The sequence below is a fragment of the Amblyraja radiata genome, chromosome 3 (assembly GCF_010909765.2).
Source record: "Amblyraja radiata isolate CabotCenter1 chromosome 3, sAmbRad1.1.pri, whole genome shotgun sequence".
In the NCBI taxonomy this organism is placed as follows: Eukaryota; Metazoa; Chordata; class Chondrichthyes; order Rajiformes; family Rajidae; genus Amblyraja; species Amblyraja radiata.
Window position 1 is genome coordinate 14,305,033 of NC_045958.1, and position 24,668 is coordinate 14,329,700.

Sequence of the window (24,668 nt, forward strand, 5' to 3'; positions counted from 1 at the left end):
ACACATGAATAAATAAACTGATAAAGTGCAAATAACAGATAATGGGTTATTAATAATCAGAGTTTTGTCCGGGCCAGGTTTAATAGCCTGATGGCTGTGGGGAAGTAGCTATTCCTGAACCTGGTTGTTGCAGTCTTCAGGCTCCTGTACCTTCTACCTGAAGGTAGCAGGGAGATGAGTGTGTGGCCAGGATGGTGTGGATGTTTGATGATACTGCCAGCCTTTTTGAGGCAGCGACTGCGATAAATCTCCTCGATGGAAGGAAGGTCTGAGCCGATGATGGACTGGGCAATGTTTACTACTTTTTGTAGTCTTTTCCTCTCCAGGGCACTCAAGTTGCCGAACCAAGCCACGATGCAACCGGTCAGAATGCTCTCTCATAGTCATTTTCAACCTCTCACTTCTGAGGTCTGAGGTTCCCACCTGCTTTAAAAGGGCATCAATTATACCAGTGCCCAAGAAGAGTAAGGTGACGTGCCTCAATGACTATCGACCAGTGGCACTAACGCCGGTAGTGATGAAGTGCTTTGAGAGGTTGATCATGGAGCAAATCAACTCCTACCTCGACAAAAACCTGGACCCACTGCAGTTCGCTTACCGCCACAACAGATCAACGGTGGATGTGATCTCGCTGGCCCTCCACACCGCTCTGGACCACTTGGACAACAAAAACTCATATGTCAGGCTGTTATTCATTGATTACAGCTCGGCATTTAACACAATCATCCCCTCCAAGCTGGTTACCAAACTCGCAGAACTGGGTCTCTGCGCATCCCTCTGAAATTGGATCCTCGACTTCCTCATTCACAGACCACAGTCTGTTCGTATTGGTGGAAATGTGTCAGCCTCGATAACAATCAGCACGGGAGCACCTTAAGGCTGCGTGCTCAGCCCCCTGCTGTACTCACTCTATACTCATGACTGCGTAGCCAGTCACAGTGCAAACTCCATCATCAAGTTCGCTGACGACACCACTGTTGTGGGACATATCACTGATGGGGACGAGTCAGAGTATAGAAGAGAGATCGAGCAACTGTCCACATGGTGCCAGTGCAATAACCTGGCCCTCAACACCAGCAAAACCAAGGAACTGATTGTGGACTTTGGAAGGAGTAGTAGGGGGACCCACAGCCCCATTTATATCAACGGGTCGATGGTTGAAAGGGACAAGAGCTTCAAATTCCTGGGTGTGCACATCTCTGAATAAATATTTAGAAGACACAAGATTTCTGCTGGAACCTATAGCAAAAATAGTTGTAGCAGGACACCGTAAAAACGGCGACTGGACCCCCCTTTGACAATGTCTACAACAACCTACCACCTAGTCGACGTCATGCTACGACAAGCTACCGACAACCGGTGACCCATTAGGACGTCCACCAACGACCACACCTACGACAACCTTTGTCTACCCGCGACAAGCTACGACAAGGTAAGACAATTCAGCCGCTGGTAACTGTCGCCGGTTGACGTAGGTTGACGTAGGTAGTCGCCAATGGAATTCACCGAAGTCAGCACCGGCGACAACCTATGTCATCCTGGCGACAACCTACGACAGCACCTGCATCAGGAGATGTCAAGCTACGCTCACTGGCATCAAGCCAGTTGTCACCGAAAAATTATGAACATTTTAAAATCCAGCGGCGACTAGAAAATCGCAACTCCTCTCGAAAATTTCCATTTTAACCTACCTTTAATGTGCCTTCGTCATGAGCAAATTATTTCAACGTTATTCCGATCCTTTAAATAATTCAAGCTTAAGCCACAGTCTCTGTTACCATTTGTTCTTCTCGTCAGCTGGTGATGTCTTATGTTGAGCTGAATGTTATTCATGCCGTTTTACAGGAGTGTTCATAATTTCTTTGGACGTTGCTCAAAGTTGATTCTTGGAATTTTCTGAAAATAAGTCCTGCAAGTAAAATTTGATTCTTGTTTCAATTGATTGTGCATTGTTAAAGAGAATCAAATTCATAAGACGGATGACACAGCAGTACAAGGGGCGGCACAGTGGTGCAAGGGCCGGCACAGTGGCATGGCGGTAGAGTTGCTGCCTTACAGTGCCAGTGACCTGCGTTCGATCCTGACTGCGGGTGCTGTCTGTATGGAGTTTGTACGTTCTCCCTGTGATCATGTGGGTTTTCTCCGAATGCTACGGTTGCCAACCACACACCAAAAACTTGCAGGTTTGTAGGTTAATTGCTTCTGTAAAATTGTAAATCGTCCCTAGTATGTAGGATTGAACTAGTGTATGGGTGAATGCTACTTGGCGTGGACTCGATGGGCCGAAGTACCTGTTTCCATGCTGTATCTCTAAAGTCTGAGGTAAAACAGTAACAGAGGCAGGCTGCCCTCAAATGTGTGTTGAGGTAAAGAGGGGGTATATTCCGCTTATTGAGGTTTCTGGTTGCACTTCCCATTCTGGGTGGGAAAGTTTCAGATTGGATCGGTTGTTTTGATTCCTCTCATGCGAGTTAATACAAAGTGGTAGCTGTGTTTGGCATTCTGATACCAACCAGACCATCTCCCTAAGTTCTTCCCATTTTGGTGATTTTGGATCCTGGATATTTGTGTGTCCAGACCTCCCCCTTTACCTTATTAAGAATTGATTTGGAAGAATGGATCCATCTTCCCAACTTTTCTGTTTCACCAGAAAACTTTCAATGAGCAAGGACTACTCAAACTGCTCTGTCAGACAATGGGATTTTGTCAATAAAATGTATAGATGGTTTTTGTAACATCTATCTATATTACTAAAAGTCTGTTCTTGACTGGTTTTGGCCATCTGTGCTGCGATTTCTGAGAGAACGCCGCCACCTACGGCCGTCATTTTTGGCCACCTCGCTCAGAGCCCCCCTCCGCCGCATGTGTGCCGAGGATTTTTCCCGTCGATGAAATATGACAGAGATATTAATGTTTTTACAAAATTCCCCATTCTCTCTACTGCCCCTGCTGGAGGGAGGGGGAGGGACTATAAAACCAGGAGGTGGTGTGCCTCAATCAGTCTCTGCAAGTGGTGTGCCTCAATCAGTCTCTGCAAGTGGTGTGCCTCAATCAGAGCTCTGAATGACACTGAACAAATGTCTCCACAGCTGTGAGTACCCATAATGTGGTTTGAAAATGAATATATGGTTAGTTGGAAGTAAAAAAGCACTGCCTGCAAATGGTTGTTTGGGTTTGGGTTGAAGTAAAAAGGCACTCTCTCTATCTCTCTCTCTCTCCCATCCTCTCTCTCCCTATCCCTCTCTCTTTCTCTCTCTCCCTATCCCTCTCTCTTTCTCTCTCTCCCTATCCCTCTCTCTTTCTCTCTCTCTCTCTCCCTCCTGTCTCTCTCCCTTTCTCTCTCACTCTCCCCTCCTCTTTCTCCCCTCCTCTTTCTCCCCCCCTCTCCTCTCCCCCTCTCCTCTCCCCCTCTCCTTCACCCTCTCCTCTCTCCCCCCCTCTCCTCTCCTCTCCTCTCCCCCCTCTCCTCTCCTCTCCCCCCCTCTCCTCTCCCCCCTCTCCTCTCCCCCCCTCTCCTCTCTCCCCCCTCCTCTCCCTCCCTCTCTCCCCCCTCCTCTCCCTCCCTCTCTCCCCCCTCCTCTCCCTCCCCCTCCTCTCCCTCCCCTCCCCCTCTCCCCTCTCCCCCCCTCTCCTCCCCCCCCCTCTCCTCCCCCCTTCTCCTCCCCCCTCCTCTCCTCCCTCTCCTCTCCCCCCTCTCCTCTCCCCCCTCTCCTCCCCCCCCTCTCCTCTCCCCCTCTCCTCTCCCCCCCCTCTCCTCTCCCCCCTCTCCTCTCCCCTCCCCCCCTCTCTCTATCCCCTCTTTTTCTCCCCTCCTCCCCTCCATCCCCATCCCCACCGTCCCTCCCCTAAAGCCCCCTCCCCTCCACACACCCCTACCCCCTTCCCTCCACCCTCCCTGCTCCCCATCTCTCCCCCTCCCCTCACCTCTCCCCCTCCCTCACCTCTCCCCCCTCCCCTCACCTCTCCCCCCCCCTCTCTCCCCCTCACTCTCACCCTCTCTCTCTCCTCCCCTCCACCACCACCTTTCCCCTCTTACCCACCCTCCCTCTTCTCTTCCTCGCCACCCCCTCTCCCTCTTGCCCCTCTCTCTGTGTCTCTGCCCCTTCTCTCTCTGCCCTCACTCTCTAACCCCACCCTCCCCCCTTCTCTAGATGTGACTGCAAGTTGGGGGCTATGCGTCAGTAGATAGCGTGGTTATGGGGTAAAAGGAGCAAATTAATAATATTAATATATCAAGGGGGGTAATTAGCGTGAGTGCGGGGGGGGGGGGGATAGTTAGTGTGTGTGACGCTGCATGCCGCCTCCTCCCCCACAACCGTACGTTGGGGAACAGACCCAACGGGTCTGCACTTGGTCTAGTATTTTATACAAGCTGTGCTAGTCAGTTTAATTGGAGCAAATGAAATTAAATGCAAGCGTTTAATGGTCTGTTTAATAGAGTCTTCACACTAACGCCCCAAAAAGATTTATACCCCAAGGGCGCAATAAAATGTAGAAACTTTTACATCGGAATATTAAACCTCCAGTGCACCACGCTGAATGTTTTTTTTAATTTGGAGTAGGGAATGGTCCAACTACCCACTCCACTACCAGACAGCACAGTGCAGAAGACAACTTAATTTACCTACTTCAATTCCCATGGGGAAGGAATCACCATGAGTGTAGATAATAATGTACGTCAAGTACTTTGTGAAGACATCGTTTCGTTACTGAAAATTGTTTTGCTGGTTATTTTCGATATGTTCTTGTTATAAGCGTTGTTTCCCAGTTACTAATATAAACTTTTTGAGAGTGATCAGGAGATAGCAACCCAAGACATTTTATCATATGGAGATAAAACTTTTAGTTTGGAAGGGAAACTATTCAAATAAAAACAAATTATTATCTAAAAATAGTGTATCCTAATTTTCAAGGCATAGTTTCAGTATCTGTTAAGTCTCTTTTTAAAATGAGAACCGTACATCAAAACCATCCTTATATCATAAGTATAAAACTCTGATCTTGGATGTGTGTATTTATTTGTATGTGTGTGATCACATCTTCTTGAAAAAACGACGCGCTAATTTTTACATATTCCAATAGAGATTGATGCCGTGAAGTCCAAAATCGCCTTATCTGAAAATTTTATGCATTATTTCTCGAGTTATTAATTAAAATGTTCAAGAATCTGAAATAACTTTGAAAATAAAACCGAGCGGCTTTGGCTGATAACGTCACAATGGCTCTGCATGCTGCCGTCTTCGATATGCGCGCACCGAGTGACGTCCTCCCCGCGAGCTGCCCGACTACGAGCTGCCCGACTGCGAACTGACCAGCCGCGCCTCTCTCCCCCCTCCTCTCTCCCCCCTCCTCTCTCCCACTTCTCTCCCTCCTCCTCTCTCCCCCCTCTCTCCCCCCTTTCCACACCCCCCTCTCCACCCCCTCCACTCCCCCTCTCCACCCCCTCCCTTCTCCTCCCCTCCCCCTCCTCTCTTTCCCCCACCCTCTCTCTCTCCCCCGCTCTCTCCCCCCTCTCCTCTACCACCCCTTCCCCCTCCCCCCTCTCTCCCTCCCTCCCCCCCTCTCTCCCCGCTCTCTCTCCCCCTCTCTCCCACCCCTTCCCTTCTCCTCCCCTCCCTCCCCCCTCTCCCCCTCATCCCCCCTCCCCCCTCCTCCTCTCTCCCTCCTCCCCTCCATCCTCCCCCTCCTACCCTTTCTCCCCCCTCTTCCCTCTCCCCCCCTTCCTCCCCTCTCTCTCCCCCTCCCCCTCCCCCTCTCTCTCCCTCTCTCCCCCCCCTATCTCCCCCTCTCTCTCCATCCCTCCTCCCCCTCCCCTATGCTACCCCTCCGACCCCCCTCCCCTTCCCCTCCCTCTCCCTTTTCTCCCTCTCCCTTTTCTCCCCCCCCCACTCCTCCCCCCCTCCTCCTCCCCTCCACCCCCTCCCCCCTCCCGCCCCTCCTCTCTCCCCCATCTTTCCCTTTCCCCCCCCCTCTCTCTCCCTCCCTCCTCTCCCCCCCTCTCTCACCCCCACCCTCTTTCGCCCCCTCTCTCTGTCCCCCTCTCTCTGTCCCCCCCTCTCTCTGTCCCCCCCTCTCTCTGTCCCCCCCTCTCTCTGTCCCCCCCTCTCTCTGTCCCCCCCTCTCTCTGTCCCCCCCCCCTCCCCCTCTGTGTGTGTGTGTGACGTCGCAGGCCGTCCCTCCCCCCGCAAATAGCATTAAACATTAAATTTCTGGAGACCTGGGCATTCGAACAAGTGTATGCTAGTGAGTCTTGGATATTGATGCACACTGACTAAATACACTCTGAGTGCACATGGAACCATAAGTATACACGAGCCACCTTCAACTGCAAGATCAGTGCCATTAATATTTTTTAGATAAGGCCTCACCATTTCCCACCACTTTAGTGCTCCTTCCACCCAGAGGCCCTGCTTGGTGGAAATGAACATGAATCATATTATAGGAAAGGTACATTGTTACCAATTATACTTTACCCTCCTGCATTATCCAACATTTTGCGTTATTATTTCAGATTTCCAGTATTTGCTTTTTTTCCCCTTCCAACATCTGCATGATGTGATATCTGTGCAACACTGAAAATGAACAAAACACATTTTCTAGGCCATGTGTTTATTTTAGTACTTCACCAGTAATTCCACAATTTGTCTGATTTCCAATTAAAAATGTGGTGCCAGGACTTTTCAACAATCATATGAATACGTGCAAGGTTACTCTGCTAACCCTGATCTGCAGAGTTGCTTCACTTGCATTGATAGCCAATGTGCTGAATAAATGGTCACTTTAAGTGTTTCTCCTGAAAACAAAGCACCTTGGCCTAGAGTGGATGAATGCTCTGTGAACATATGGACAGGCGTAGGAAGATAGGAAATGGAAGCGAGAGTAGGCCACAGCCCTTCAAGTCTGCTCCACACTTCAATAAGATCAAGGCTGATCTATCTATAGTATTAGCTCTGCATTCCTGCCTACCTCAACAACCTTTCAACCCCATCCACATGTATCAACAATCTCTCTCCCTCCACCTTAAAATACTCAAAGATTTTGCTTTTCCCACTTGCTGAAAGAGTCCCTAACCTCTGTGGGTGAAAAAAAAATCACCTCATCTCTGTCTTAAAATGACGGCCCGCTATTTTTAAACAATTGCCCCCACTTCTCCATTCTCCCACAAGAGAAAACACCCATTCCATGTCCAACCTTTCAAGACCACTTAGGAATTTATTTGTTTCACTAAAGTCCCCTTTCACACTTCTGTACACAATACTCAAGTTTTTATCTCACCGATACCTATAGAACTGAAACATAACCTTTTAACTTTTGTTTTCAATTCTCCTCAAAATAAATTTTAAAAGTGGTCTGCTTTCCGAATTCATTGATCTACCTTCCTCAGACCTATTTTCACCCAGAGATTTGTGAATCTGTGGAATTCTCTGCCACAGAAGGCAGTGGAGGCCAATTCACTGGATGTTTTCAAGAGAGAGTTAGATTTAGCTCTTAGGGCTAACGAAATCAATGGATATGGGGAAAAAAGCAGGAACGGGTACTGATTTTAGATGATCAGCCATGATCATATTGAATGGTGGTACTGGCTCGAAGGGCCAAATGGTCTACTACTGCACCTATTTTTCTATGTTTTTTTTCTGTTTTCTATTTGTCAATGTGCCCAAGGAAACCCAAACCCCTCTGCATCACAGAGCTCTGCCACCTCTCACCATTTAGATTAATATGCTTTCTTCTTTTTCCTCCCCAAGCAGTCATGCATTTCTCCACATTGTACTCCTTTTGCCTGTTGTTTACCGACTAACTTAACCGACCCCTGTCCCTTTGTAGCCAGCTTCCTTTGCACCCTGTTGGGTTTTTAGAATCTGAAATTTAACAACAAATTGATTCAGATTTGAAAATATTGACAATTATTAATTAATTAGTCATACCATTAAACAATGAATTTTGGAAACTACTATAAAATGATAATTATTCAAAGCTTTAATATACCTAATCAGCTACATTGCTGATGTCTGTCGTGTCAGTTTAACAACTGGTTTCAAATATGTTGTTTCAATACCTTATCCTTGCTGTCAGCTAACTGTTCTAAGAACAGCAATAAGCCGTCGAATGACTTCGAAAATATATTTTAAAGTACCTTGTAAAAATGTTAAATTTATGTACACCGGGAGCTCAGGGAGTTCAGACATATGATCTTTTGATACATTCAAATTTGAATAAAAGAGGCTCTTTTTTTACAGTATCACTGCTCACTTAATGGTTTAGAGGCCTGTCTAATTAGGTCTCTCCCTGTACAGTATACTTCTTCTGTGTACATAACGGTTCAGTTCTCAATGAGCTAAATAACCCATTTTCTGTTATTTGCACTTTATCAGTTTATTTATTCATGTGTGTATATATTTATATTATGGTATATGGACACACTGATCTGTTCTGTAGTAAATGCCTACCATGTTCTGTGTGCTGAAGCAAAGCAAGAATTTTATTGTCCTATACAGGAACACATGACAATAAATTCACTTGAACTTGAACTTGAACTTAGTTTTTCCATTGGAGATAGTTGCAGTCATGTTATTGTAAAAAACAATTGCCTGCATCTTTGCATACAATATTGTAGAGTGTGTATTGTGTCTAGGTCCTCTGGAAAGAGCAGGATTTTAACTTCAAGCATCATGGCCGCGGGACAATTGGCCGCGGGACAATTACCATCGCCCGCCGGGGGCTTTGACTTTGACTCTGACATCGGGAGGGGAATGGGAAGTGCAGGGGAGAGATAAGTCTTTGCCTTCCATCACAGCGAGGAGGAGGTGCGCTGTGATGGATGTTCGTGTAAATTGTGTTGTGTCTTGGTTCTTTCTTGTGTGTATGACTGCAGAAACAACATTTCGTTTGAACCTCAATTGGGTTCAAATGACAAATAAATTGTATTGTATTGTATGTAAAAAGATTTACATCTATACTATGCAATTTGTATTTAGGTCACCTGTCAGTGGTGAGAACTATTTATGCAGAGACTAGTCAAGCATCTCGTAAAAGCACAACTGCATTCATTCATGGGGTAACTTGCAAAACTAATTACATTAAAACAGGCACAAGGCAGCAAACAACACCTGGCGCTTAGAACCGACAATGGAACTGACGGCATTAGCCTTAATAATTATCTAGATTTTGTTAACAATGTATAATGTGCAACAAGATAAGATTGAATTCAATGTTGTGTTTAAAACAAAAATGCTAAACAGCAACTAAGATTTTATAAACAAATTATCCACAGAAATGGTGGGAGGCGTTTAAAAAAAGAACCAGTTCATAACTACTCAGGATAAGCGCATCACTTGCAATAACAGCCATCAAAGACACTAAAGGGATAAAAAAACCACTCTAAGTTTAAAGGAACGGCATCCAAGAATTCAGAAAGCGACACTTAATTTGGCACATGATAAAGAAACAAACAATTACCAAAAGTGATTTTAAATAGGAACTTGTGAGTTATTAAATTCAGCACTAGAAATTGTTTGAATAAATGTATAAAAAGACGGTAACTAGCAATCCAACCTGGTTAAAAACAGCCAATAATTCTATTATAAATAAAGAAATGTCTAACATATTACATAATCACATGCTACTTTTGGAATCGTAACTACTTATGAAGGATTTAGACAACAAGATAGAAAGTCAAATATGCCTGTTTGTCATTCTAATTATTTTAGAATGATACAAAGTAAAGTTAGAAATGGTAAATTTCAGAAGAGACTCACGAGAATCATGTACACAGATCATATAATACGATACGATATGATAGAATTTTATTTATCCCAGGATGGAAATTAATCTGCCAACAGTCATAAAACACAAGTTACATGAAAGATGAAATTAAAGTGATGAATGGAAAGATTCAAGATTCAAGATAATTTATTGTCATGTTCAGCACAGCAGAACATAGTAGGCAAGACTACAGAACAGATCGGTGTGTCCATATACCATTATATAAATATATACACACACGAATAAATAAACTGATAAAGTGCAAATAAACAGATAATGGGCTAAGTTTAATAGCCTGATGGCTGTGGGGGAGTAGCTATTCCTGAACCTGATCATTGCATTGGGGATGTGTCTCAGTCTACTCCACTACAGAAAGGGGAAGAGTTGTACAGTTTGATAGCCACAGGGAAGAAGCATCTCCTGTGGCATTCTGCACTGCATCTTGGTGGAACCAGTCTGTTGCTGAAGGTACTACTCAGGTGGACCAGTGTGTCATGGAGGGGGTGAGGAGGAGTTGAGGAGCATCCCCCCCTTCAAGCCAACTCCCATGAATCCATATCCGCACCCAGGACGGAACCAGCCTTCCTGATGCATTTGTTAATCCTGTTGGCGTCCGCAGCCTTCGCCCTGCTGCCCCAGCACACGACAGCAAAGAAGATAGCACTGGCCACAACTGATTGGTAGAACATCTGCATCATCTTACTGCAAACGTTGAAGGAGCAGAGCCATCTCAAAAAGTACAGCTCTGTCTCTTCTTGTACATGGCCTCAGCGTTCCTAGACCGGCCTAGTTTACTGTTTATTAAAACAATATTGGCAGATACCAAAACAATCAAAAAGTTCATGGAAACCATCTTTAAAAGTAGAGGACCAGAATATAAGGTGTTGGAAGTTAGGGTACAGATTTCCATTAAGAAGCAGCAGGATACTTTAATCTATTCTGGGCACTGCAGCCTCGGAAAAGAACATTACTCTTGCAGTGAAAATTTCCTTGAATGATATTTGGAGCCTGATGATTAAATTACAAAGTGAGATTATAGATTGTATCACCCGGAACATTTCCTTCCACGCCCTCAGGGTCAGCGGCGGGAGGCGCCCCTCGCGGGGAAGAAGGCAGAGGGCTGAAGGCCGGTCAAGGATCCTCAATCTGGTTTGCTGGCAATCCAGATTGAGGATGGAGGCAATGGCAGCAGTGGGCCTTTATGGGAAAATAGCCAAAATCTGGCGGCTCTTGCACATGGACTCAGTGGGCTGTTCCTATGCAATCAGTACTTATGTATGGCAATAATCTTACTGGTCTGTGCAAAAAAATAATTTCACTGTACTTTGGTACACGTGATAGACAATAGACAGTAGACAATAGGTGCAGGAGTAGGTCATTCGGCCCTTCGAGCCAGCACCGCCATTCAATGTGATCATGGCTGATCATCGCCAATCAGTACCCCGTTCCTGCCTTCTCCCCATATCCCCTGACTCCACTATCTTTAAGAGCCCTATCTAGCTCTCTCTTGAAAGTATCCAGAGAACCGGCCTCCACTGCCCTCTGAGGCAGAGAATTCCACAGCCTCACAACTCTCTGTGTGAAAAAGTGTTTCCTCGTCTCCGTTCTAAATGGCTTACCCCTTATTCTTAAACTGTGGCCCCTGCTTCTGGATAAAATAACTATTGAACTAAGGATTAGTTTGATCCATTTATTAAAAGGGAATTGATATAATGGATGGTGTGAAATGACTCCTGTGAATCTGAGACCTGGAGACATAGTCTCAAGTCTGGAAGCAGGCCTGCCAGGAATAAACCGAAGAAACACTTACACTCAAGGGATATTTCAAATTCCAATACCATTCTGCAAAGAGCAACATTTAGGGCGATAGGGCGGCACGGTGGCGCAGCGGTAGAGTTGCTGCCTTACAGCGCTTGCAGCCCCGGAGACCCGAGTTTGATCACGACTACAGGTGCTGTCTGTATGGAGTTTGTACGTTCTCCCCGTGACTGCGTGGGTTTTCTCCGAGATCTTCGGTTTCCTCCCTCACTGCAAAGACATCCAGTTTTGTAGGTTAATATGCTTGGTGTGAGTGTCAATTGTCCCTAGTGTGTGTAGGTAAGATCATGTTACATCATGTGTGGGTATCGCTGATTGGTGCAGACTCGATGGACCAAAGTGCCTGTTTTCGCTCTGTAATCTCCAAACTAAACTAACCTAAACACTCATTAATTTAGGAATGGGATTAATAGCTTTGCAAACGTTGGTAATATGGTGTAAAGGCAAAGAAAGAGAGAGAGAGAAAGATCGCAGATCAGCCATAATATTTATGAATGACAAAAGAGGCTCAGGGGGACAACTTCTGTCCCGATAAGATTTGGGAAGCTCTGCTGGGGATAAAAGAAATATTCCGAAGCGCAACATTGGAATACACAAATATTCCAGTGTACAGCATGGATATGAGAAACCTGGCAAATCTACACCAAGAAATCTTGCCACAGGTAAACAATGGCTCCATCACAATAAGGAATGTTATCAGTGCTAACAATCCATGGAGTATGGGGAAAAAAGCCTCATAATAAACCAAACTCATTTTAATGATCAACCATCCTACCTTTTACAGTGCCAGTATTCAGCATGGATGTAAGAACCTTGGCAAATCTGCATTAGGTGCATGAGTTGGCCATTCGGCCCCTCAAGCCAGCACCGCCATTCACTGTGACCATGGATGATCATCCACAATCAGTTCCTGCCTTCTCCCCATATCTTAAAGAGCTCTATCTAACTCTCTTGAAAACCTCCAGAGAATTAGCCTCCACTGCCTTCTGAGGCAGAGAATTCCACAATTCACAACTTTCTGTGTGAAAAAGTTTTTTCTCATCTCTGTTCTAAATGGCTTACCCCTTATTCTTAAACTGTGGCTCCTGGTTCTGGACTCCCAACATCAGGAACATGTTTCCTGCCTCTAGCGTGTCCAAACCCTTAATAATCTTATATGTTTCAATAAGATCTCCTCTCATCCTTCTAAATTCCACACAAGCCCAGCCGCTCCATTCTATCAACATATGACAGTCCCGCCATCCTGGGAATTAACCTTGTAAACCTACGCTGCACTCCCTCAATAGCAAGAATGTTCTTCCTCAAATTTGGAGACCAAAACTGCACACAATACTCCAGGTGTGGTCTCACTAGGGCCCTGTACAACTGCAGAAGGACCTCTTTGCTCCTATACTCAACTCCTCTTGTTATAAAGACCAACATGCCATTCGCTTTCTTCACTGCCTGCTGTACCTGCATGCTTACTTTCATAGACTGATGAACAAGGACCGTCAGATCTCGCTGTACTTCCCCTTTTCCCAACTTGACATCATTCAGATAATAATCTGCCTTCCTGTTTTTACCACCAAAGTGGATAACCTCACATTTATCCACATTAAACTGCATGTACCATGCATCTGCCCACTCACCCAACCTGTCCAAGTCACCCTGCTTCCTCATAGCATCCTCCTCACGGTTCACACTGCCATCCAGCTTTGTGTCATCTGCAAATTTGCTAATGTTACTTTTAATCCCTTCATCTAAATCATTAATGTATATTGTAAACAGCTGCAGTCCCAGCACCGAGCCTTGCGGTACCCCACTAGTCACTGCCTGCCATTCTGAAAGGGACCCATTTATCCCTACTCTTTGTTTCCTGTCTGCCAACCAATTTCCTATCCATGTCAGTACCCTACCCCCAATACCATGTGCTCTAATTTTGCCCACTAATCTCCTATGTGGGACCTTATCAAATGCTTGCAGAAAGTCCAGATACACTGCATCCACTGGCTCTCCCTTGTCCATTTTCCCAGTTACATCCTCAAAAAATTCCAGAAGATTAGTCAAACATGATTTCCCATTTGTAAATCCACGTTGACTCGGACCGATCCTGCTACTGTTATCCAAATGCGCTGCTATTTCATCTTTTATAATTGACTCCAGCATCTTCCTCACCACCGATGTCAGGCTAACTTTTTTTATTCCCTGTTTTCTCTGTACTGCCTTTTTTTTAAAGTGGGATAACATTAGCTACCCATCAATCCACAGGAACTGATCCTGAATCTATAGAACTCTCAAAAATGTGTATTTCCCTCAGTTCCTCCATCACCCTAGATCCACTGGCCACTGGTACATCAGGGAGATTGTTTGTGTCTTTAGTGAAGACAGATCCAAAGTACCTGTTCAGCTCGTCTGCCATTTCCTTGTTCCCCAAAATAAATTCACCTTTTTCAGTCTTCAAGGATTCAACTTTGGCCTTAACTAATTTTTTCCTCTTCACATACCTAAAGAAGCTTTTACTATCCTCCTTTATATTCTTGGCTAGCTTACCTTCGTACCTCATCTTTTCTCCCTATATTGTCTTTTTAGTTATCTTCTGTTGCTGTTTAAAAGTTACCCAATCCTCTGGCTTCCCACTCATCTTTGCTATGTTATACTTCTTCTCTTTTATTTTTATACTGTCCCTGACTTCCCTTGTCAGCCACGGTCGCCCCTTACTCCCCTTGGAATCTTTCTTCCTCTTTGGAATGAACTGATCCTGCACCTTCTGTATTATTCCGAGAAATACCTGCCATTGTTGGTCCACTGTCATCCCTGCTAGGGTATCTTTCCAGTCAACTTTGGCCAGCTCCGCCCTCATGGCTCCATAGTCCCCTTTGTTCAACTGTAATACTGACACTTCCGATTTTCCCTTCTCCCTCTCAAATTGTAGATTAAAACTTATCATGTTATGGTCACGACCTCCTAATGGATCTTTTCCTCGAGTTCCCTTATCGAATCCGGTTCATTACACAACACTAAATCCAGAATTGCCTTCTCCCTGGTAGGCTCCAGTACAAGCTGCTCTAAGAATCTATCTTGGAGGCACTCCACAAACTCCCTTTCTTGGGGTCCAGTACCAACCTGATTTTCTCAGTCTACCTCCATGTTGAAATCTCCCATAACAACCAACTGTAGCATTACCTTTACAACATGCCAATTTTAACTCTTGATTCAACTTGCATTCCATATCCAGGCTGCTGTTTGGGGGCCTGTAGATAACTCCCATTAGGTTCTTTTTACCCTTACAATTCTCCTGATTCTATGTCACCCCTCGCAAGGAACTGAATTTCATTCATCACCAACAGAGCTACCCCACCCCCTCTACCCACCTGTCTGTCTTTTCGATAGGACGTATACCCTTGAATATTCAGTTCCCAGCCCTGGTCCTCTTGCAACCATGTCTCTGTAATTCCCACAACATCAAGAAACCTGCTGCCACAGGTAAACAATGTTACTGATATCCTTGGCACTGTGAGCATCTTGTGAAAAGGGATGTATAAAAAGGGATAAAGGGATGTATAAAAAAGTGTCAATAAATGTTCTGTGCGCTGTGAGGGCAACAGCTTTACGTTGGTGAGATATATGTGCATGACATTTTCCAGTGCAGGGTTAAATGCATGCAAGTAATGATGTTTGGGAATGTTGATAGACCTGAAACACCCTGATTTAACTTTACTGCTGACACTATATTAAATGGATCCTGAGGTATTTCTCTTCAGCTTCTAATAATCTATTCAATCAAACCTGTCAACATAGCAAAAGGGGAGGATTTTAGTATTTTTCATCTTGTATCTTTTTATCTTGACATTAAGAAATAAAAGGAACTGCCAGATAAGTGAAATAGAGGGCACTTCGATTCTTATTTATAGCACTACATCTCAGAGAAAAAAATTGTTTCTGAAAGTGCAGGTTTCTGGGATTGATGTACTGTATTTTTAGAAGTAAGCATTAGCCTTGGGCAACTCATCACATCTCCATCACAATAAGGAGTTTTATCAGCGCTAAGAATCCATGGAGTATGGAAATAATAAACCTAATAATAAACCTAACTCATTTTAATGATCATCCACCGTGCCTTTTTTTAAATGTAGGTCAAATAGCAGGGCAAATACATTTTGCTGTTTCTCAGGGCTGTTAAAGATTTACAGCAGGAGGTCTTAAAAAAAAACTGGCGGAGTTACGTTTTCTCTTTGATGTCACTGGCATCAGACGAAGAATGAAGCTGATGTTTTACATTGTTTCAACCAGGGTGGTGTGGTGCTGCAAAACAACTAGCTCGTTGACAGCATGTTCTATCACTCACTCCCTCGTCCAATTTAAGTCCGTGATCTTTAAATGGTTTGCCGTTTTTCTTAAGGTTGGTGATTAATTTCACTCTTTCAATAATAAAAAAGTACTGCTGAAAGTAACTGATTAAATGAGTAACAGTCTCACAGGCTTAATAGACAAAAGATTTCAAAATAGCAGAGTTAGGGGATATGGGGAGAAGGCAGGAACGGGGTACTGATTGGGGATGATCAGCCATGATCACATTGAATGGCGGTGCTGGCTCGAAGGGCCGAATGGCCTACTCCTGCACCTATTGTCTGTTGTCTATATTGTCAAAGTGTGCAACAAAAAGGAACGTGACAGACAACAACGTTTGTGTGCTAAGGACCAACTATGAAATGTTTTTTATAATATAAATGTTTTATAGGATTTTGTTCTCTCTTTATATATATATATATATATATATATATTAGCCTTGATATATCTAGAGCCTATAGCCTATATAGCGTGTATAGCCTCTGTATATGTATATGTTAGGTATATATATATATATATATATGTTTGTGTGTGTGTCAGAATATACTAGGCTAGAAAATTTTATTGTAGGGATTGGGAAAATTCAATATATGGTTCTATGAAGTGATACAACATGATCTACGTCAGCTTATTTCATTCTACCATTAGCTGTTTTGTAAACTATAAGCTGACAATGTGTTGTTAATAATATGCACAATCAATATCCAAGAGAGCATTTGATTTGTAAAAATATTTCCAAGTACATTGCAGACTTTTCTTTAAAAATTACTTTATTTACTGCAGTATATATACATCTGTGTAGGTACCTTTAAGAACCAATCATCTGATATGAATTGATACATTGGTGAAACTCAGACATTACAGTTTTGTTGATCGTTAATTTTGTCAATGATGTTCTGTTTATAGCTTTGTCTCTTTATCAGTTTTTGAATGCATCGACATAAAGAACTTAAAAACACTACAAACATCAAAACAGACAAGAGGAATTTGAAATCCATTCTGGATTTTGCATAAAATATACATGGTTCTGTAGTGCACTCAAATAGTGGGCCGATATCTGGAGATTACAAAATAATGGAAAATAAGCTCCCAATCAGACTCGCATTTTACACAAGATGAACATCTCAACTATGTTTTTGGCGGTTGAATGTCTGAGTTGGGATATGACTGGGCAACTGGGGAAGTAACATATAATTGTTCGACGATATAATAATCTGATATGAGCAATGGCCTCCAATTATTTGGTTCATCTTAGATTTTGTCTTGATAATGTGGTATGTTTTAAATTGCCAACAACAATTATATTCTGTTTGGAGAAGCATGTAACTTCACCTGTTTTCATTGAATCACAGACTATATGACCCAACATGTCCATGCCAATCATCAAGTATCCATATGTACTAATCCCAATTACTAGCACTTGTCCATAACCTCCAAAGATTCAAGTACTCGCCTACATATATATTACTAAAAGTCTGTTCTTGACCAGTTTTGGCCATCTGTGCTGCGATTTCCGAGAGAACGCCGCCACCTACGGCCGTCATTTTTGGCCACCTTACTCAGAGCCCCCCTCCGCCGCATGTGTGCCGAGGATTTTTCCTGTCGATTACAAATGACAGAGATATTAATGATTTTACAAAATTCCCCATTCTCTCTGCTGCCCCTGCTGGCGGCAGGGGGGAGGGACTATAAAACCAGGAAGTGGTGTGCCTCAATCAGTGTCTGCAAGCTGGAGGAAGGCAGAGGGTCACGTTTCTCTGAGCTGTGAATAACACTGAACACATGTCTGCTCAAATGTAAGTGTCCTTAGTGGTTCTAAAACGCTTGCAGAATGTGTCTATTGGTTCTAAAATGTTTGCAAAAAGTGTTTATTGGTTCTAAAATGTTTGCAAAAAGTGTCTCTTTTGGTTCTACAATGCTTGCAGAATGTGTCTTTTTTGGTTCGAAAATGGTTTTTTAGGATCTCCCCCTCTCCTCTCCCCCCCCTCTCCTCTCCCCCCCTCTCCTCTCCCACCCCCCTCTCCTCTCCCACCCCCCTCTCCTCTCCCCCCTCTCCTCTCCTCCCCTCCCCCTCTCCGCTCACCCCCCCTCCTCTCCCCCCTCCTCTACCCCCCTCCTCCCCCCCTCCTCTCCCCCCCTCTTCTCTCCCCCCCCTCTCCTTTCCCCCCCCTCTCCTCTCCCCCCTCTCCTCTACCCCCCCCTTTCCTCTCCTCCACCCCTCTCCTCTCCCCCCTCTCCCCTCCTCTCCTCTCCCCACCTCACCCCTCCTCTCCCCCCCTCTCCTCTCTCTCCCCCCCTCTCCTCTCCCCCCTCTCCTCTCCCCCCTCTCCTCTCCCCCCTCTCCACTCCCCCTCTCCCCTCCCCTCACCCCTCCCCATCTCCCCCTCTCCTCTCCCCCTCTCCCCACTCTCCTCTCCTCTCCCCCCTCTCTCTCTCCCCTCTTTTTCTCACCTCCCTCCCCTTCATCCCCTCCCCCACCATTCCTCCCCTAAACCCCCCTCCTCTCCACACACCCTACACCCTTCCCTCCACCCTCCCTCCCCCTCCCTGCTCCCCACCTCTCCCCTCTCAGCACACCCTCTCTTTCCCCCTCTTCCCCCTCTCCCCTCTCCCCCCCCCTCTCCCCCCTCTCCCCCCTCTCCCCCCCTCTCTCTCTCTCCCCTCCTCCCCTCCATCCCCTCCCCCACCTCCCTCCCCTAAACCCCCTCCCCTCCACACCCCCTACCCCCTTCCCTCCCCCCTCCCCCCTACCTCCCCCTTCCTCTCCCCTCCTCTCCTCTCCTCTTCCCACCTCACCTCTCCTCTGCCCCTCTCCTCTCCTCCCCCTCTCCTCTCCTCCCCCTCTCCTCTCCCCCTCTCATCTCCCCCTCTCCTCTCCTCTCCCCCCTCCTCTCCCCCCTCCCCCCTCTCTCTCTCCCCTCTTTTTCTCACCTCCAACCCTCCCCACCATTCCTCCCCTAAACCCCCCTCCTCTCCACACACCCCTACCCCCTTCCCTCCACCCTCCCTCCCCCTCCCTGCTCCCCACCTCTCCCCTCCCCTCTCAGCACACCCTCTCTCTCCCCCTTTCCCCCCTCCCCCTCTCTCCCCCCTCTCTCCCCCCTCTTTCCCCCCCTCCCCCCTCTCCCCCTCTCTCCTCCCCCCTCCCCTCCCCCCTCTTCTCCCCTCCCCTCCCCTCCCCTCTCTCCTCCCCCCTCTCCCCCCTTCTCTCTCTCTCCCCTCCTCCCCTCCACCCCCTCCCCCACCCTCCCTCCCTCCCCTAAACCCCCTCCCCTCCACACCCCCTACCCTCTTCCCTCCACCCTCCCCGCTCCCTGCTCCCCACCTCTCCCCCTCACCCCCTCTCAGCACACCCTCTCTCTCCCCCTCATTCTCACCCTCTCTCTCTCCTCCCCTCCTCCCCCACCTTTCCCCCCTCATCCACCCTCCCTCTTCTCCTCCTCTCCACCCTCCTCTCCCTCTTGCCCCTCTCTCTGTGTCTCTGTCTCTCTCTGTGTCTCTGCCCCTTCTTTCTCTGCCCTCACTCTCTACCCCCGCCCCCCCCCCCCCCCAGTGTGACTGCAAGTTGGGGGCTATGCGTCAGTAGATAGGGTGTTTATGGGGTAAAAGGAGCAAATTAATAATATCAATATAATATCAAGGGGGGTAATTAGCGTGAGTGCGGGGGGTAGGGGGGTAGTTAGTGTGTGTGACGCTGCATGCCGCCTCCCCCCCCACAACCGCACGTTGGGGGAACAGACCCAACGGGTCTGCACTTGGTCTAGTACTTGTTAAATGTTGAGCAAGTACATGCCTCCAGCACACAGTCAGGCAGTGCATTCCAAATTTGCTTGATGAAATCTGTTCTTCCTCAGATATCCCCTAACCCCTTTACCACTTACCCTAAGGGATACATACCTAAGAGATTATTTTGAGGAAGTCAAGTCAAGTTAAGTTTAGTCAAGTATTTCATCATTATATGCACAAGTACGTTGAATTTGTAGATGACATTGGAGCTGTGCTGAGCCACACAGCCATTGGTATAAAGAGACTAAAGCAGGGAACTATGCACGCAGCCCTGAGGTGCACCTGTGTTGATGGTCAGTGGTGAGGAGGTGTTATCACTGATCTGCACTGATTGAGGTGAGACGATGAGAAAGTCGAAGGTGCAATTGACATTTGATTATTATTGTCACGTGTACTGAGATGTAGTGAAAAACGTTATTTTCATGCAATGCTGTTGTTGGACGAATTCCGGATAAAGATGAGTCAGAGTATAGGAGGGAGATCGACCAGCTGATTGAATGGTACCAGAACACCCACCTTGCTCTCAACGTCAGTAAAATCAAGGAGCTGATAGGTCTTATAACAACAACTTTTAAAAGACATTTGGACATAGATGGAAAGGTTTAGGTTTAATTTTTTTCATTTAGTTTAGAGATACAGCGCTGAAACAGGCCCTTCGTCCGACTGAGTTGCACCGACCAGTGATCCCTGCACATTAACACTATCCTACACACACTAGGAACAATTTACACATGCACCAAACCTATTAACCTACAAATCTATACGTCTTTGGAGTGTGGGTGGAAACTGAAGATCTCGGAGAAAACCCACGTGGTTACGGGGAGAACGTACAAACTCCATACAGACACCACAGGTAGTCGGGATCGAACCCGGGTCTCCGGCGCTGCAAGCGCTGTAAGGCATCAACTCTACCGTTGCACCAATGCGGTATATGGGCCAAACATGGGCAGGTGTGACAAGTGTAGATGTGGCATCTTGGTCGCTGTGTGCAAGTTGGAACGAGGGTCTGTTTCCGTGCCATATAACCTATGACTCTTATCAGTTGCATCAAATTTGACAAGTGGTGAAGCTACTTTTTCTGATCTCTTCTTTTTCTGCATAGTTCAAGGGGGATGGGGCTCGTTTCATTGTTACTGATTATCCTGCACTGAAGACCAAGGAAAAACCTTTCTTCAAAAATTGTTTTGGATTAGCAGGACAGTTGTAATGAGCATCAATTTTGCCTCCATGAAATAGATAGTGGATTTTTATTCTAAGTGATACGTATGATTTTAGTTGTCAAGATGTTCTGAGATTTTCGTAGCATTTCAATTGCTGGTGTTGCCTCAGGAAAAAAGCCCTGTCATCTCCACAGAGAGCACCGGGCTATGACATTTACTAAAGAGAAGGTACTGACCCACTGTGTTGTGAAATGTCCTGAAAGTGTTCTTCAATGCTGCGTCTAAAGAAAAAATCTTTAGACACTTAAGCTGCTATTTCATCATTGATTCTCCCTGCCACAAATATTTTTTTCTTGGCAATGATAGTAACTATATTTATAGATTGGCTATGATATGTTTCTGGACACCAAAGGTCTCATCTATGTATGACATTGATGTCATAAGCATCTCCTTGCTATTTATCTGAGCCACATAGCATTAATGCCCAAAAGAGTTTGGAAACCAACCTTAGTATGTTGTTCACACAAGCACGTTGCACCAAAGCTGAACTCTGTAGTGTGTTTTTTAGGGATCGCGTGTTGCAGAATTGGTTCCAGTAAAGGGTCTGAGATGCATGTTTGGGGTCCAGAAGGGTGTGCTTACATATGTGATTCTTTATTGATGAGTTTGTTTGGCATGTTACAGCTAATGATCATGCACATAGTTTTACTTATTATAGTACTGAATTGACATCTACTTTAGAACTCAAAATTCTACCAAATGCAAATTTTTGCGTTTGCACGGCGAGACATATCTTAGGAAACAGTGCTATTTAAACAATTATTTAAAACTTTTTACCGTCATAGAGTCATTAGGCATGGGAGCAGGCCCTTCAGCCCAACTTGTCCATGCCAACCAAAATCCCCCGCAGTGTGAACTGTGAGGAGGATGCTATGAGAATGCAGGGTGACTTGGACATGTTGGGGGAGTGGGTGGATGCATGGCAGATGACATTTAATGTGGAGAAATGTGAGGTTATCCACTTTGGTAGCAAAAACAGGAAGGCAGATTACTATCTAAATGGCGTCAAGTTGGGAAAAGGGGAAGTACAGCGGGATCTGGGGGTCCTTGTTCATCAGGCTATGAAAGTAAGCATGCAGGTACAATTAATGGAGCATTCTTACCTTGCTAAATCTTACATGTACCTGGACCTGCTCAATTTAAGGAACATTGCCAGGGATCCCATACTGGGTTCTCCAGCCCAACGACTGATGTCTCGTCAAACCCGTGCTGCCCGGCCTGTACCCCAGCAGCTTCTGCAGCCACAGGTCCGTTCTCTGCCCACAGTCCAGAAACAACCACAATTCAAGCGCGATGCACAAAAACTGTTTTTCGACAAGTCCAGTAGCCACTTAAACCTCTCTCCAGTGGACAGGTTGTTCACCTCCAGACCAACAAGGGCTATGGCTGTCTGGGTCACATCCACAGCCTTGCCAAAGATCTGCGCTCCTACCTGGTTAGCGCGGACGGGGCCATTTACAGACGCAACCATCAACATCTCCTTCCCGTGAAGGAACCGCGTCTTGCGAATCCGTATCCAGAGGTCTCGTGCTTTGTATATCCTCCCACTACCGGGCCGGCTGCTCAACTACCAGAGACTGTGTCCCCCGTGGCCTCTCCATGGCGTTCAGCGCCCAGCTTGTCTATTTCACCACCTCTACCCACAGGGTCTCCGGTGCCGTCCCTGGTCACATCCCCGGTCCCCTCCCCAGTCACTTCGCCGGTGAAAGGAGGAGACGCGGATTTGTATCGCACACGTGCCAGACGGATCAGCAGGCCTCCCATTAGACACGGTGATTTTGTGTAACCATTTATACTTCCCCATATGCGTTATTAACGTTTCGGCTACTGGATTGTTTATCCACTATGTTTCCATGTATTTATGCTTTATTTTGTTTCTACAAGGAAAGATGTAGATTGGTTATTTCCTACTAACCAATTGTAGTGCTTGTTAGTAGTTGCTCCACCTAATATGTGATTTATATTACCAAGAGCTTGTTTACGTAAGTCAGTCTGAGTAGTTGCTAGTTACTGTAATGTCCTGCAGACCAAGCTGTAAGTGGACTTTAATAAATATGTGTTGTATCTTGACGTGTGTACGACTCGCCTCATTACACTTCTTAAGAATGCTCCTCAGTCACAAAAACTCCTCCAAGGATATATTTGATCGCAGCTGCCTATGTCGTGGCCATGCCTCTTTTTTCTTGACTAGAGCCTCATTTCTCTTGTCATCCAAGCTTCTTTCATTACAGCTGCCTTGACAGGAGCTGATTGATTTCCTTTGGTTGTAGGTTTCATGTTACATGTCTTTGGTGGTTTCAAATATTCTCTTTAACTACTGAATTCTCCAGAGTGCGAGAGAGATGGACCAGGATCTAAAAGACTGCCTTGACCTCAAAGAGTGCACAGAACAATTGCTCTCAGACAGCAGAAGCTGGAATACAACTAGACTTGGAGAATGAGTAATGGCATCCAGAACATGACAAACTGCTGGTGGTGGGTGTAGATTGATGATGCATGTGAACCAATCACACATAAGCCAGCATCACTAACTCCACCCCACTATAACACTTATACTAACACTCCTTCCCGGCACTGCCAGTTCGAGCAGCTAGGATGCACTGACAACCTGTTGTCATCAACGCTGTTAAGCTTTAGTGCTCATTAAAGATGTGTTTAAATCAAACACGGTTTCTGGCTCATGTTTAAAAGAGGAAGGTGGCAAGAAAGGAAGGTGGTAAGGGTGGGGATGGGAGGGCCAGGTGATGGAAGACTTTCCAGAAGTACATCTGAACGGCCGAGACTGGTACTGAATCCTAGTGAAAAAAATTCCATGCTAAAATATATTCACGGCGATCTGACATTGCTGTGACCACAATTATGGTCTCAGAGAAGGATGAGTGTTCCACTACACAGGATGTGAATGCCATCATGGAATTGAAGTTAAAAGTGTCAGGCTCCTTCCAGGCTAGAGATGATGGGATTTTGCAACACCAGTTTAACATTAAAAGGAGGCATCTGATGTTCAATTCGAAGAGAGCTATTTTGTCATTCTCTCTTGCCGGAAGGCATGAGCTGAAGTGACTATGTACCTTTGTGAAGTTTTCAGCACTGCACACAATGCAAATTGTCTTTAAGTGTATGCACGTTATCTTGGGAGTGATTTGAAGACATGTTCCCAGAGTAGAAGGTATTATGTTTTTTTTAATAATTGTAGCATATCACGTGATCCAGGGCAATCAAATCATTCTGCACCTCCATCGTGAATTCCCCAAAATATTTAAACATTTACCAAGTTTCCTCCTTTGATTAAACTTGCTTCCCAGACAACCCATACAGCCCCAGTCAGAGAGTGGATTCATATACCACACCAAAAAAAGCTTAAATGAAGGACTAAGATCATAGAAAGTGATTTTATCTTTTTACACAATGATCTTTCTGATATCCCACTTATGTCTCATCTGATAATTCACTGATTGATTGGAAGCTACAGCATGGAAACAAGACCACCGAGTCCATGCAGACCATTGACTATCCCTTCACAACAGTTCCTACTTTTGCATCCACTTCCAACACATTAATACCAATTTTACAGAGGCCAATTAACCTACGAACCTGCACATCTTTGGGATGAGGGGAAGCCAGAGCACCCGGATGAAACCCATGTGGTTAATATGAAAAAGAATATGTGATTCTGTTACATTCTGTTTGTCGTTTGTTTGTCTTTTTGCACAAAGTCCGCGAGCATTGCCACTTTTCTTTTCACTGCACATCTCG

The 24,668-nt window shown here is 45.6% G+C and overlaps 1 long non-coding RNA gene across 1 annotated transcript; it reads left to right on the plus strand.

Annotated features, from left to right (window-relative positions):
- The first annotated feature begins 1,039 nt into the window (after positions 1-1,039).
- LOC116970639 lies at positions 1,040-22,167 on the plus strand. The gene is made up of 3 exons (XR_004411225.1): positions 1,040-1,050; positions 17,605-17,610; positions 22,069-22,167. It is a non-coding gene; the product is annotated as an uncharacterized LOC116970639 (long non-coding RNA).
- Positions 22,168-24,668: the final 2,501 nt, after the last annotated feature.